Source organism: Onychomys torridus, chromosome 7, assembly GCF_903995425.1.
Source record: "Onychomys torridus chromosome 7, mOncTor1.1, whole genome shotgun sequence".
NCBI lineage: Eukaryota > Metazoa > Chordata > Mammalia > Rodentia > Cricetidae > Onychomys > Onychomys torridus.
The window spans coordinates 48,145,163-48,157,692 of NC_050449.1; positions in this window are offsets into that span (position 1 = coordinate 48,145,163).

Sequence of the window (12,530 nt, forward strand, 5' to 3'; positions counted from 1 at the left end):
ATACCTTCTGTAATTTCAAAGTATCAATGAGCATACACAATGTTTTGAATTATCTTCGATGGCTGTAACAGGATAGGAAAAAGCTGTGGTTTGTATTAGTGACCAAGTCACAATTACTTCAAATTCTTCCTGATTTATTGTGTGCACATGTGATCAAGAAAAAACAATTAAATTTCTACTAGAAGTTAAGAGAAATAAAGACATAACTATGTTTCTACCACAGTTCCCAGGCCCCCTTGTATGTGCTGTGGAGCAGTTCTGGGAGACAGAGTAACTGTGTGATTGAGCTAGCTGTAGGAAGCGTTGTGATCTTGAAGGTCAGGGGATCATGAAATGACTGCACAATAAACTCGAGCTAAACTGAAGACTACTGATGTGGCAGCACTGTGTGGCCTGATCGAAAGGCTCTGAAACCACAACCAGCCTTGCTTTAGAAGGCCATGGCCTCCAGGGGAAACTTCTTCCTAAAGAATGGCTTATTGCCTTCCCAACGAGCATGGGCAGAGCAAACGCAGAGAAAGGACGAAGCATGCAGATTGACACCAGACCACAAGATCCCAGGACTGGTCCCAGGTCGAATCACTTGGCCAAGCATTTCAGGTTCATGCCACACCTGACTTCCTCTTCCATGCTCACCATGGAGTTACAGCCTCAGTTTACTCTGTCTTGAAACCACCACCACCACCACCATCCCCTGAAAGAAAGAAAGAGAGACAGAGAGAGAGACAGAGAGACAGAGAGAGGAAGGAAGGAAGGAAGGAAGGAAGGAAGGAAGGAGAGAGAGAGAGAGAGAGAAGGAAAAGAAAGGAAGGAAGAAAGAAAGAAAGAAAGAAAGAAAGAAATGAAAGAATATAGGTCAATGGGCAGGTAGTTCCTGGAGATGCATTGATGTTATTTTTGTCACTGGTGAGATAAGGTGACATGAGGTGGGGGTGGGGCTGGGTATAAGGGTCAGGCATATTCATACCTTGTTGATAAGGAAGGAGAGATGTGTGCAGTGGATAGGAGGCTCCAGCTGCCCCTCCAAGGCCCTCTCTTCTCTGTGCTTGCCTCCTCTATAACTCACTGCCAGGACCACTGGGATTGCATATGGGGGGGGGGGGGCTACAGCTGATCTCTAGGGTCATACAGAGAGGGTTTACCATCTCTTGTCTTCTCGAGGGGTTTCATCTCTCATTGCCGTGTTGGAGAGGGGGAGATCATAAGCAGGAAGGGAGTGGACAAGGTTGAAAACATGTCTGTTGTGGAGCTAGGGGAAGGGGTCTGGGTAGAAATCCAACCCCATAAGAACACATGGATTCTTTCTCTAGGGAACCTCCTCCCAGGACTGGCTTTCTAGTCTGGGGGACACAGCCAGGAGCTTTGTCACCGTTGGCCAGCAGGTGGCAGTAACCGCCTGTGCACGGGCCGTGAGTGTTAGTGGCCTGGCAGGGACTCTGCCCTTTTTGGCTCCTCCCGTAAGAAACAATGAGCGCCTCCTTCTAAGTCATTGTGAAGCATGAGTGCTGCCTCTCAGCCTTCAGTTTTCCCACTTTCAAATGAAGATCATTATCCCATAGCTTAGCTCCTGGGGGTTTCCAACATGAAATGCCTAGACCAAAGTGTAAAACATCACCCTAGGCACAACTCTCATGCAGTGTCCAAGACCTGGAAGGAAACGCTGGGGCAGGCCGTCTCCTGTGTTGGAGGGCCCGATGAGAGCATATGATACAGGCCAATGTGTGAGAACCGTTTCCCTAGACCAAATGAGGAAGAGACCCAGGCCCCACTGAGAATTTTTGCTCGGCTCTGGAATGCATAGGAATCTTCACAAAGCCTGGAGTGAGGCAGATGTAAACCCCACATTCTTTAGATTCACCAGCTACTGGCCAGAGGCTTAGGCTTCACTACTGCCCCTGGCTGCTCTACCACTGTTTACTAACTAGGCCTATACAAGGCTAGCTGGGGATATTCAAAGGAATGAAAATTCCTGTCTCCAAGGAGTTCACAGTGACTCTGCCTCACCAGGACTCTAGGCCATCTTCAACAGAAAAGTTCCACTCACTTGATTCTCACTGTATCAAAGGTCTGTGAATTATACATATCACTACTCCATAGAAAAGAAAAAAGTGCCGTAAAACTTGAGCACAACAGAAGGGGAAAAGCCAGAACAGAGGGGGGACTAGAACTCAAGTCCTCACATAACCTCACAACCTGGCTTTCTGCTCCTGGGCATGAGGTGGGCACAGCCCACAAAGACAGGACAGGAAATTAGGATCCATGCCCCTCCTCCACAGCCTGCAGTGTCCACACCCTTCAAAAACAAAAAAAATCCACCACCGATCAGGAGTGGATTCACCCATGCTGGGAGCCAAAGTCCGGCTAGAAGGACCAGGCCTTGTGTTGGCAGAGGGCATCCCCAAAATGTATGAAGTAACTAGGCCCACACCATCTATCTACAAACACAGGAAGTAGTAAAGCCAAGCTGCCCAAGAATCTGAGAGCAGGAAGGTGGCCAAGGGGGCCAGCATGATGAGCCTGCCAGCCCTAACTTGAAGCTGTGAGCTTGTGCCAAGCTCTGCCAGGGAGGAGATGGGAGACCTTGCTAGTCCAATGGGAAGAGGGCATAGAGAGGGCCCTACCTGGGTGACAAGAGTCTCAAAGCTGCAGAAAAAGAGGCAAGAGTTCCTGTGGTAGGCTGGCAGCTGTTGAATATGGGGGGCGGTGGGGGGGGTTCAACAGAGCAATAATGACCACTTTTTTTTTTTTTTTTTTTTTTTTGGTTTTTCGAGGCAGTGTTTCTCTGTGTAGCTTTTGGAGCCTGTCCTGGATCTCACTCTGTAGCCCAGGCTGGCCTCGAACTCACAGAGATCGTCCTGCCTCTGCCTCCCGAGTGCTGGGATTAAAGGCGTGCGCCACCACTGCCCAGCGACAACCACTTTAAAACCAGTTTCTAGCATTTGCCCATTCTTGCGGTGTAAACACCACTCATCTGGGCCAGTCGCCAGTGACCTGTATGGGCAGGCTCCCGTACACCTCTGAGTGGTTCTGCCGCACCACTGGGGTATCACTATCGACCCAGAGTGTACATACCCTGCTGCATCCACTCAGGAGCCTGCTGGGAAGTAGGGTTTTCGGAGGAGAGCTAGGTGTGGTGACCATGAGGTTGGGAAAAGAGATCGAGAGCTGCAAAATGTAGGGTCTTTTATTTTCAAAGTCTGGGACAGTTGGAGAGTTAATGGCAGAGTGGGAACCATGGGGCTGAGATGCTGAGCAGAAGAGCCCGGGACTAGCAGCCACCGGCAAAGCAAGCTCTGGAAAGAGAATCCATCTCCTTGAGCAGTCCTTCCTGGGGCTGCCAGAAAGGGCAAATGCCAGCCCCAAGCCAACCAGCCTGGGAAAGTTCCACAGCGCCATATCAAATGCACTTCTGAAAGACACGGGAATTTAAGACACCTTATGGTGGCTTTGAAAGAGCCCCGCTGCAAAGCTCCCCCCAGCCCCACCCTAACCCTGTAGCAGGTGATCGTGCTGGTGCCACTAGCTGAAAGGCCCCCTCCCCCCTCTGCTCCTGGGCCGCTGCGGGGCTAAAATCGAGAGCCGAGGAATCCTGTGAGACCTTTCTGCTCAGCGACACCCAGCCAGCCAGGAGGCTGTGTGACACCGCAGCCAGGCTCCTGTAAGAGCTGTGAGCTGTTTGTCTGTCACCCCACGCTGGAGCCCTAACTGTGAGTCCTCCACGGCTTTGAAAGGGAGCAGACTGCCTCTGCCTGGGCCCTCTCCAGGCCTGTTTCCTCAATCCTTTGTCTAGTGGGAGGCGCTTGGCTCTGAGCTCTTTTTGGTTTTCATCTGATTCACCTGAGCTGTACATTTCCACTGGTGTGTTAATATCCTGGTTACTGTTTGCTTATTTTCTTATTTTTGTTTTTTCAAAACAGGGTTTCTCTGTGTCATCTTGGCTGTCCTGAACTTGCTCTCTAGACCAGGCTGGTTTAGAACTCACAGAGATCCACCTGTGTGCGCCGCTGCCGCCGCCGCCACCTGGCTTTATTTTTTTGTCAGCTTGACGCAACCTAGAGTCACGTGGGAAGAGGGAACTTTCAGATCAGATTAGCCTGTGGCCACATCTATGAGAGGTCATCTTGATTGATGATGGATGTGGGTGAGGGAGGACCCAGCCCACTGTGGGCAGCACCATCCCTGGGCAGGTGGCTTTGGCTATATAAGAAAGCTAGTTGAGCTGGGCAGTGGCGGTGCACACCTTTAATCCTAGCACTCAGGAGGCAGAGGCAGGCAGGTTTCTGAGTTCTAAACCAGCCTGGTCTACAGAGCGAGTTTCAGGACAGCTAGGACTACACACAGGGAAATCCTATCTTAAAAAACAGAAACTGGGGCTGGAGAGATGGCTCAGCCGTTAAAGGCTAGGCTCACAACCAAAAAAAAAAAAAAAAAAAAACGGAAAGGGGGGAGGAGAAGGAGGGAAAAAAAGGGAGGGAGGGAGGGAGAGAGAGAGAGAGAGAAAGAGAGAGAGAGAGAGAAGGAGGAAGCAAGCTGCGTATGAGCCTGTGGACAAACCAGTAAGCAGCCATGGTGTCTACCTCAGTTCTGTCTGACTTCCCTGAGTGATTAGTCGTGACCTGAAATAAGCCAAATAAACCCTCTCCTCCTCAGGCTGCTTTTGATCAGAGTCTTATCACTGCAGTATAACCCAAACTAGGATAGTCACCTGACTGTGCCGCCTGCTAGCCAATTATTCCTTACAGTACAGGAGACTTCCTGTCTCTTGCTCCGTGTCCTCTCAGCTCCAGCTCAGTGGCAGCCTTTGTATCTGTGATGGCTAATCTTGGCTGTCAACTCGACTACATCTGGAATCAACTGTTTTAGTTGCCCAAGATGCAGGGCACACCTGTGAGGGATTTTCTGTTTTGGATTATTTGAGGTGGGAAAGCAGGTTCAGTGGGGAAGGCTGGCCCTGGTTTTCCCTGGCTTCACTGATGGCCTGCCAAACAAGTTATCCTGAACAGAGCTGGATGTGAAGGGACTGATCTAGGTCCTCTGCTCACCTTGTTCAAGACCTCTGCAGAGTCTATAGGGGCCAAGGAATAGGGAGAGAGGCCCCCCAGCCTGCAGGCATGTGCCCAGACTGCTCAGTATATCCCCAGAAGAAAGGTAGTACATGGGCAAGACAGTTGAACCCCAAGAAATGGCTGAAAACCCCAAACCAACCAACTGCAGTATCTTTGCCCGCAGGAACCTGGGAAGCAGAATTGAATGGGTGCTGACCCTCCTCAGCAAAGTCATGCCAGTCGGAGGGATGCAGTACGCATGAGCTCTGACCTCGAGGCAGGCCAAGAGCAAGGGGTCAGCCACAGCAGGTTGTTGGCATACAGCATGAGGTAGGCAGAAGGATTATCCCAGTGGGGCCTGCCTCATCGGCACTTCTGTCCTGGGGAATGTATTCATTGCATCTGAACAGTTCAACACAGGACCAGCAGGATGGACACCAGTACAATGGCCTGCTAGCCACCTCACTACTTCCTGCCATGACTTCCAGATTGTCCCCACTGCTGAGCTGCTGTCAAGTGGGCTATAAAAGACAGCAAGGGCCTCAGACAGCTCTGAGCACTGGACTCCATCTTCCAACAATTATCCAGCCCACACCAGGCTCTCCCCTATAACCTTCCCCATCAGCAACCAGACCTGGGGCCTCCTGCTGCGCACAGCTGTTAAAATCAGGGATATCCCTGGAGCTTGAGGACCGTTGTAAACACTTCCTTGGAGAAACACAGATGTGTATCTGTCAAACACAGATGTGTATCTGTCCCTTGCCCACACAAATAGATATGGGCAAAAGATCAGAGAAATAACTCCCCCCCAGTCAAGCTTGGTGAAGCAATGGGTTTGTCTGGCTTACTTACAGAAGCATGGGAGAGGGGTTACATACAGGAGTGTGAGTGACCCCAAAACAGCTGCATCATCTGGAAGTCTCACTCTAGCATAGATGAGGATCCCCCTATAGCTGCATAGATGGAGTCTCCTCTCAGTTAACCTGCCACACCTTATTTACTCCAGTACCTTCCAGTACCATGGGACTTGCAGCCGGTGGGCAGAATTTCATACAGCCTACAGAGAGGCATAGGAAAGAGGCTCCAGAACCTTGAGTAGGGTGTAATGACCTCCCTAGGCCCTCCTTCTGTGACAGAAGGTCAACAGGCCAGATCAGTCTTGAGGATCTCTTGCAAGTAGTCCTAGCTGCTCCGCTGAAGGTGGTAATGTCTGTTTGTTCAGAGGACAGCATTCCAGAGTGGAGACTATGGTCTGGGATGAGGCCCTTCTCTCTGGCTCAGTGTTCACGGACTTCCTAATACGGCCTTCCTTCTGAGCCTCCAAATCCAGGCTGTTATTCTGCCCAGGCAGTGCCAGGAATTCTTTGAACCCCCAGTCCTCAGTCTTCCATTTGATGCCCTAGTGTGATAACCAACAAGGTGCAGAAGGTCCGCAAGATAGGCAGCCTGGCCTCGGGCCATGGCTCCAAGACATGCAACTAGAAAAGGACTCCTGGGAAAGTGGAGCAGGGCCAGAAAAGCCTGGTCTCTGGGCCTAGCTCTGTTCAATTTTCTGTGACAACCAGGCTGAGGCTACCTGAGAAAGTCTAGCCCAAAGGAGGAGCTGGCTGCAGGAGACAGGGTGTTCCAGCAGGAAGTGGGTTTGGGAGTTCAGAACTGGTAAAGCTATGAGCTTTCTCTTTGCACTGTATTCTTCCCAGTGACCAAATAACACCCCCACTCTGGAACCCATCTGACTCTTCCTTCTCTTGCTGGACCTGGGCCTTTCCTTGAGCCAGGAGAAAGGCTACCTTCTAACCTGGCCTCTTACAGGTGATTTCACCTCTTTGAGCCTGTTCTCTGCGCTTCTCCCTGGGCTCCCCCCACACCACCCGTGTACAGCTATTTTTCCTAGAGTGCTGGTAAGATTTAGTTCCCCAGAATCTATAGCATGTCACTCAGCACTTGGTTCGCAGAAAGTGCTCCATAAACAGAAGTTTGGTGATGGAGTCTTTGGTTCCTGTTTTAATCTTTCATTTTGCTAAATGCAAACCTAGTTCTAAAGACAAGATGTGGCTGACATGAGATACTGCCAACAAAGGTGCAGGAATGTGAACAGGCACCTCTCCATCCCTCGTCATCCTCCAGCCTGGGCCCTGACTCAGTGACCTGCAATCTGTGATTTCCCGGTTGCTGGCATTCCCTCTGCTAGCACCCTGGCTGGAGTGGGGACACTCCAGAGAGATCTGTCTCTGGTTCCTTTGCAGCTTTCAGATATTGAGACAACGGACCTCAAGAATGCCTTGGAATTCCCCCAAGAATCTTATGCTGGGAAAGAAAAACTAGGACCTTGGTGCCAGACAAAGGGCTAGCTTGTCCCCCAGGGAGGTTTCACACAGTTCTGACCACTTCCCAGACCACTTGCAGGAAAGGTTGGAGCAGAGACAAGGATGGGTCAACATGGCTGGGACCACGCCTTCGCCAGGATGGCTTAGCTACATGCACCACTTGCCCTTTATTTAAAGCTAACCCTCATGTCAGGACCCCAAAGACAGACCGGAAGTGAAGCTAGTGTCTGGACCTCCTTAATTGTTTCTTCTCCCAATGTGGCTACATTGAATAAATCTCCATTCTTTCCGATTCACAACTATTTTTTAATTGTCCTGTTGAGGACCCACAACCCAGCCACAGGGTGCCAGGGCCCAGGCTCTGATCCTAAAGACTCTGGAACACATCCATTGTTTTCCCTACCCATCCTCCGGACACCTACATCTTAAGAGGCCTTCCCATGTCTGCACCAAGCCCAAGGACTTGCTAGCTTTGTAGGAAGAAACAGGCTGGAGATGGCAGTGCCTCCTCAGGGGGTGGAGAGGCCTGGCCAGCTTGGCCACCAGGGGGTGAAAAAGCCTTAGGCTCTAGCCTCAGCCCCAGAGTCCCACGGCTGTGCACTTGAAGTGCATTGCAGTCCCTGGGATCCAGTTTTCTTGATCACACATGCATGAGGCCCCCTGCAGTGACCATGGTCTCAATCAGCTTAGGAGGGCGCTGAGCTTTGGCCCGGCGGGGCACAATTCTGTCTTCTCAGGAGATGATGATGGCTCCTTGAGCCAGGACTCTGAGGACGGGAGTTCCTGCTCTGTAGAAGCTGCCTCCAAGGGCCCCTTGTCAATTAATTTGGCAGCTAAGTGTCCAGGGGCAAGTGGTCTTTGAGAGGCCTAATGTATCCACGTCAGAATGAGTGATGGGATTCGCCCTGGGGCTGTGGTCATCCTTCGATTCTATCTCCTCTCCCCTGGAGACTTGCTTTGTCGTCCAGTCCCTGGGTTTGCATGCCTGGTTGCCTGGCCAACCCTTGGTCAGGCATCGGCCACGTGGGACTCATTGAAGGCCCATTATCGGCTACTAGTTGTGAGGGATGACGGAGGGGCAGGCCCATCTGCACACACATCAGGCCCTTTGTCTAGGGGAGGAGTGGAGAAGATGGATGAGGTCTGTTGTTGGGCCTCTGCTGCCTGGGGGACATGTGGGCCTCAGGACAGACCTTGGGCCGGGTGATGGGAAGAAAGCCCCCTATGCCCACCTGTTCAGATAGCTCCAAAACAAACAGGCTTAACTAGAGCAGCTGGGGGAAAGCAGTGGGGATGAGGGTCCCAGAAAGTCATACAAGTCAGGTGGGCCCCAGGCTGACCCATGACAGTGCCTTCCCTGCTAAAGCTGACGCTTGGATTTAGGGTGAGGGCCTGATTTGCATTGTGTAAATGCAGGCCGATGCTGCTCAGACGAGTTCATTCAAACTCAGCCTATGGCAAGGAAACCAAGAAAGCTTGGGAATGTGCCCAAGGTCAGCTCCAGACAGTAGCAGGGCCAGGGTGAGCACCGATGACATGAACCCCCAGACACTGTACTCTTGGCACAGAGCCCACTAAACACAACGATGACTCTGAGACAAGATGCAGCTTCCTGGGGTTGAGGGGGTGGGTGAGAAAGGGCCAGACAGGGTCTTGTCCTTTTCTAAACTTGCAGAGTTGAGCTTGGAGCTAAGCTGGCCTCTGGGTGTAGGAGGATGTCTTGCTTCAGAGCGTCAGGTAGGTACAGGAGCACTCACACATGCCAGGCAGGCCCTAAATTTAGAGGTGTTGCTCGTCGTGGCCCTAGTTGGCATCCTATGTGGTGAGAATTCCCTCAGCAGTCCTCAACCTTCCGTGGCTCTCCATGGCCACAGGACTCAGTCCTAATTCCCTGGTCTGGCCTCCAAGGCCCTCTGGGATCTGCCTCTGCCCCCTCTCTGGAAGGCAATCCAGTTTTAAACATCACTGGCCCTAGGGTACCTTTCTGGTGACTCAGTTCCTATAACACCCTGCTGACGCTAAGGGTCATCATTTCTAGGTCTCTCTGAAAATTTTTAATATTCTGTTCCTTACCTGGATCCCCAGTCTAAAATGCAGCCCAGCGGGGGTGGGGGGTGGGGGCGGCGGTGGGGAGGGGACTCAGTGGAAGGAAGGAAGGAGGGACTACTGACCCTGCTTGGGAGAAGCAGTGCAGGGTTACTTGCTAAGAGCCCTTTCACGGTCCTACCCTCTGGCCCAGCCTTCCCACTCTTACGGAAACAATCTAAAATCAGGTGTGTGTGTGTGTGGGGGGGGTGTTGAGAGGCATAGTTGCTCTATGAAAAGCCTTTAATAGTTTTTTGTTTTGTTCCCAGAACACATGTAAAAGTGGAAGGAGAGGACTGTCTCTTCAAAGCTCTCCTCTGACCCCTGAATGCATGGTATGTCCTGTACACGCCACCCCACCCCCATCACACACACACACACACACACACACACACACACACACACACACACACACACACACAAATAAATAAATGGGGAACTCCTGAGCATACCATAGCAGGGAATAGTGTTGTTAGTACCCATCCATGTGACGTCATGGTCCACACCAAAGCTGGCAGGCGAGGCAGAGAGATTAGTGTAGTCCTAAAATATTTGGCCATTGTATAAATATATTATTAATTTTCATATGTATATGTGGTGTTGGATGCATGTGTGTTTGCATGTATGTTGTACATGTACACGTGCATCCATGTACATGTGGAGGCCAGAGCTGATGTCAGGTGGCTTCCTCAATCTCTCTCCACCTTATATATTGAGACAGTCTTTCACTTGACCCCAGAGCATCTTGACCTGGCTAGTCTAGCTAGCCATCTTACTCCAGGGATCCTGTCTCCACCTGGGGTTACAGGTGGGCCATAATACCCACCTGTAATTATGTGGGTGCTGGGGATCCAAACGCTGATCCTCAGTGTTCCCACAGTTGTTACTGTATGTACCCATTGAGCCATCTCCAGCCTCTAAATGTATTATTTTTGAAGAGCACCTTTTTATACACTTCATTTTTCATATGTTTGCACAATACGTCTCTGAAATCTTTTTTTGTTTTGTTTTGTTTTGGTATGGTTTTTTTGAGACAGGGTTTCCCTGTGTAGCTTTGGAGCCTTTCCTGGAACTCGCTCTGTAGCCCAGGCTGGTCTCGAACTCACAGAGATCCGCCTGCCTCTGCCTCCCGAGTGCTGGGATTAAAGATGTAAGCTCCCACCACCCAGCACTTCTCTGAACTCTTTATTCTATTGATCTGTTTTCTCCTGTGCTAATCTCTATGGCTTTAAATTACTAAAGCAGCGCACACCTTTGATCCCAGCACTTGAGAGGCAGAGGCAGGTGGATCTCTGTGAGTTTAGGGCCAGCCTGGTCTACATAGCAAGTTCCAGGACAACCAGAACATAATAGAGAGCCCATGAGTTAAAAATAAATAAATAAACTACTAAACCATTAACACAGTTTCTACATCTTGAGACAATTTTCTTCTCTTTGTTCTTCGTTTTCATAATTGCCTTAGCTATCCTTATGCATTTATTCACCCATAAAAAGTTTAGTGCCAATCTGCCAAATAGAAAAATCTTATTAGCATTTTGATTGGTTTTGAATTGAATTAATAGAGTGTTTTAGGGGAGAATGTGAAGTTTCACAATAGTGAGTTTTCTTAATCGTCCTAATGTGTTATTGTTATTGAAATGAAGGCTTAGCACTGTTGCCCAGACTGTTTCAAGCTCTCAGGCTAAAGAGATCCTTACACTTCAGTCCAAGAGCAGCTGGGAGCACCACGTACGAGCACCATGTTCAGCCTCAATCTCTGAGTTTTGAAATTTTGTTTAAAAAAAGTAAAGTCGGGGGAAGCTGTGGCTAGGATGTAAAATAAATAGATGGGGGAAAAGTAAAGTGACTATTCTACAGCAGCGTGGAAAAGTGCTTATGTCATTAAACTAAGGAAAATGTTCATAATTATGTTGCCATGTGACCATCTGGAACAGACGTGGAAGAGAAAGCCAGAAGGAAGCACAAACATGCAAACAGTGAGGGTTTTCCTTCGCTTCATTTTCTACGACATGTTTTTACTTAAAAAATACGTGCTTATGTTGGGCATAGTGGCTCACACCTATAAGCCCAGCACTTAGAGGGAGGTGGAGAAAGGCCCAGAGTTTGAAGCCAGGTTGGGTTACAAGTGAATTCCAGATCAGCCTGAGCTGGAATTGGATCTTTAGCATCCACATAAAAAACCAGGCATGGTGGTGTGAGCCTGTAATTCAGTTACTGAGAGCCAACGGTGACTGAGGAAGACAGCCACTACAGACCTCTGACCTCTGCACACTTGTGTACATATGTGTATAAGCACCCACATGCACACACAGAAACATGGACACACGCATACACCATATATACACTCAAGTAATAATCCTGGTGTCTTGAGGGTGCACAGCTCCCTTCCATTGTCTTACCTTACCTCAAAACCACCCAATCAAGGGATTGGACTGGTGTCCCGATTGTACACAGGCAGAAGCTGAGGTCCCATGACAGGAGACGCAGCTTGTCCAAAGTCCTACAGAAGGGGAGTGATGCAATTCACATCCGACCCAGCCCATAGCATTCTGGGATTTCAAAGTGGGTGAAACAATAAGGAAATTTTCCAGATTCTTCCTTCTCTAGCCCACCAACCCCCACCCCTCCGCAGAGTGTAATATGTCAGCTGCTGGGGCAATGGATGTGTCACAGTGAGAGACAAGACAGATGGACCGTTGTTAATGAGTCAAGAGAGCCTGATCCCTCCTCGATGGCTGGAGCGGATGACTCTAATGACCACTGAGTCTGACCTCCCTAAAGACTGGCAGCCCAACCATGGCTATCTTTCATTTGTGCCCCTCATTAAACGTGGCAGGGAGACCCCCAACTCCCCTTGGAAACTGACTCTTCCCGGCTTGAGGAGCCCATGCCAGGTAGGAAGGGTTGTCAGAGCTTCTCCAGTAAGGTAAAGGTGGAGTCAATAATGGTGATATAACAAAGCAGACAGAAGACAGGGGACAGGGAAAGATCTCCTCAGGCAGGTATGGAGTTACCTAGGCCCAGAAGAACCTTCCGGTGGAGGCAGGCACACCCTCAACATCTACCTCACCTC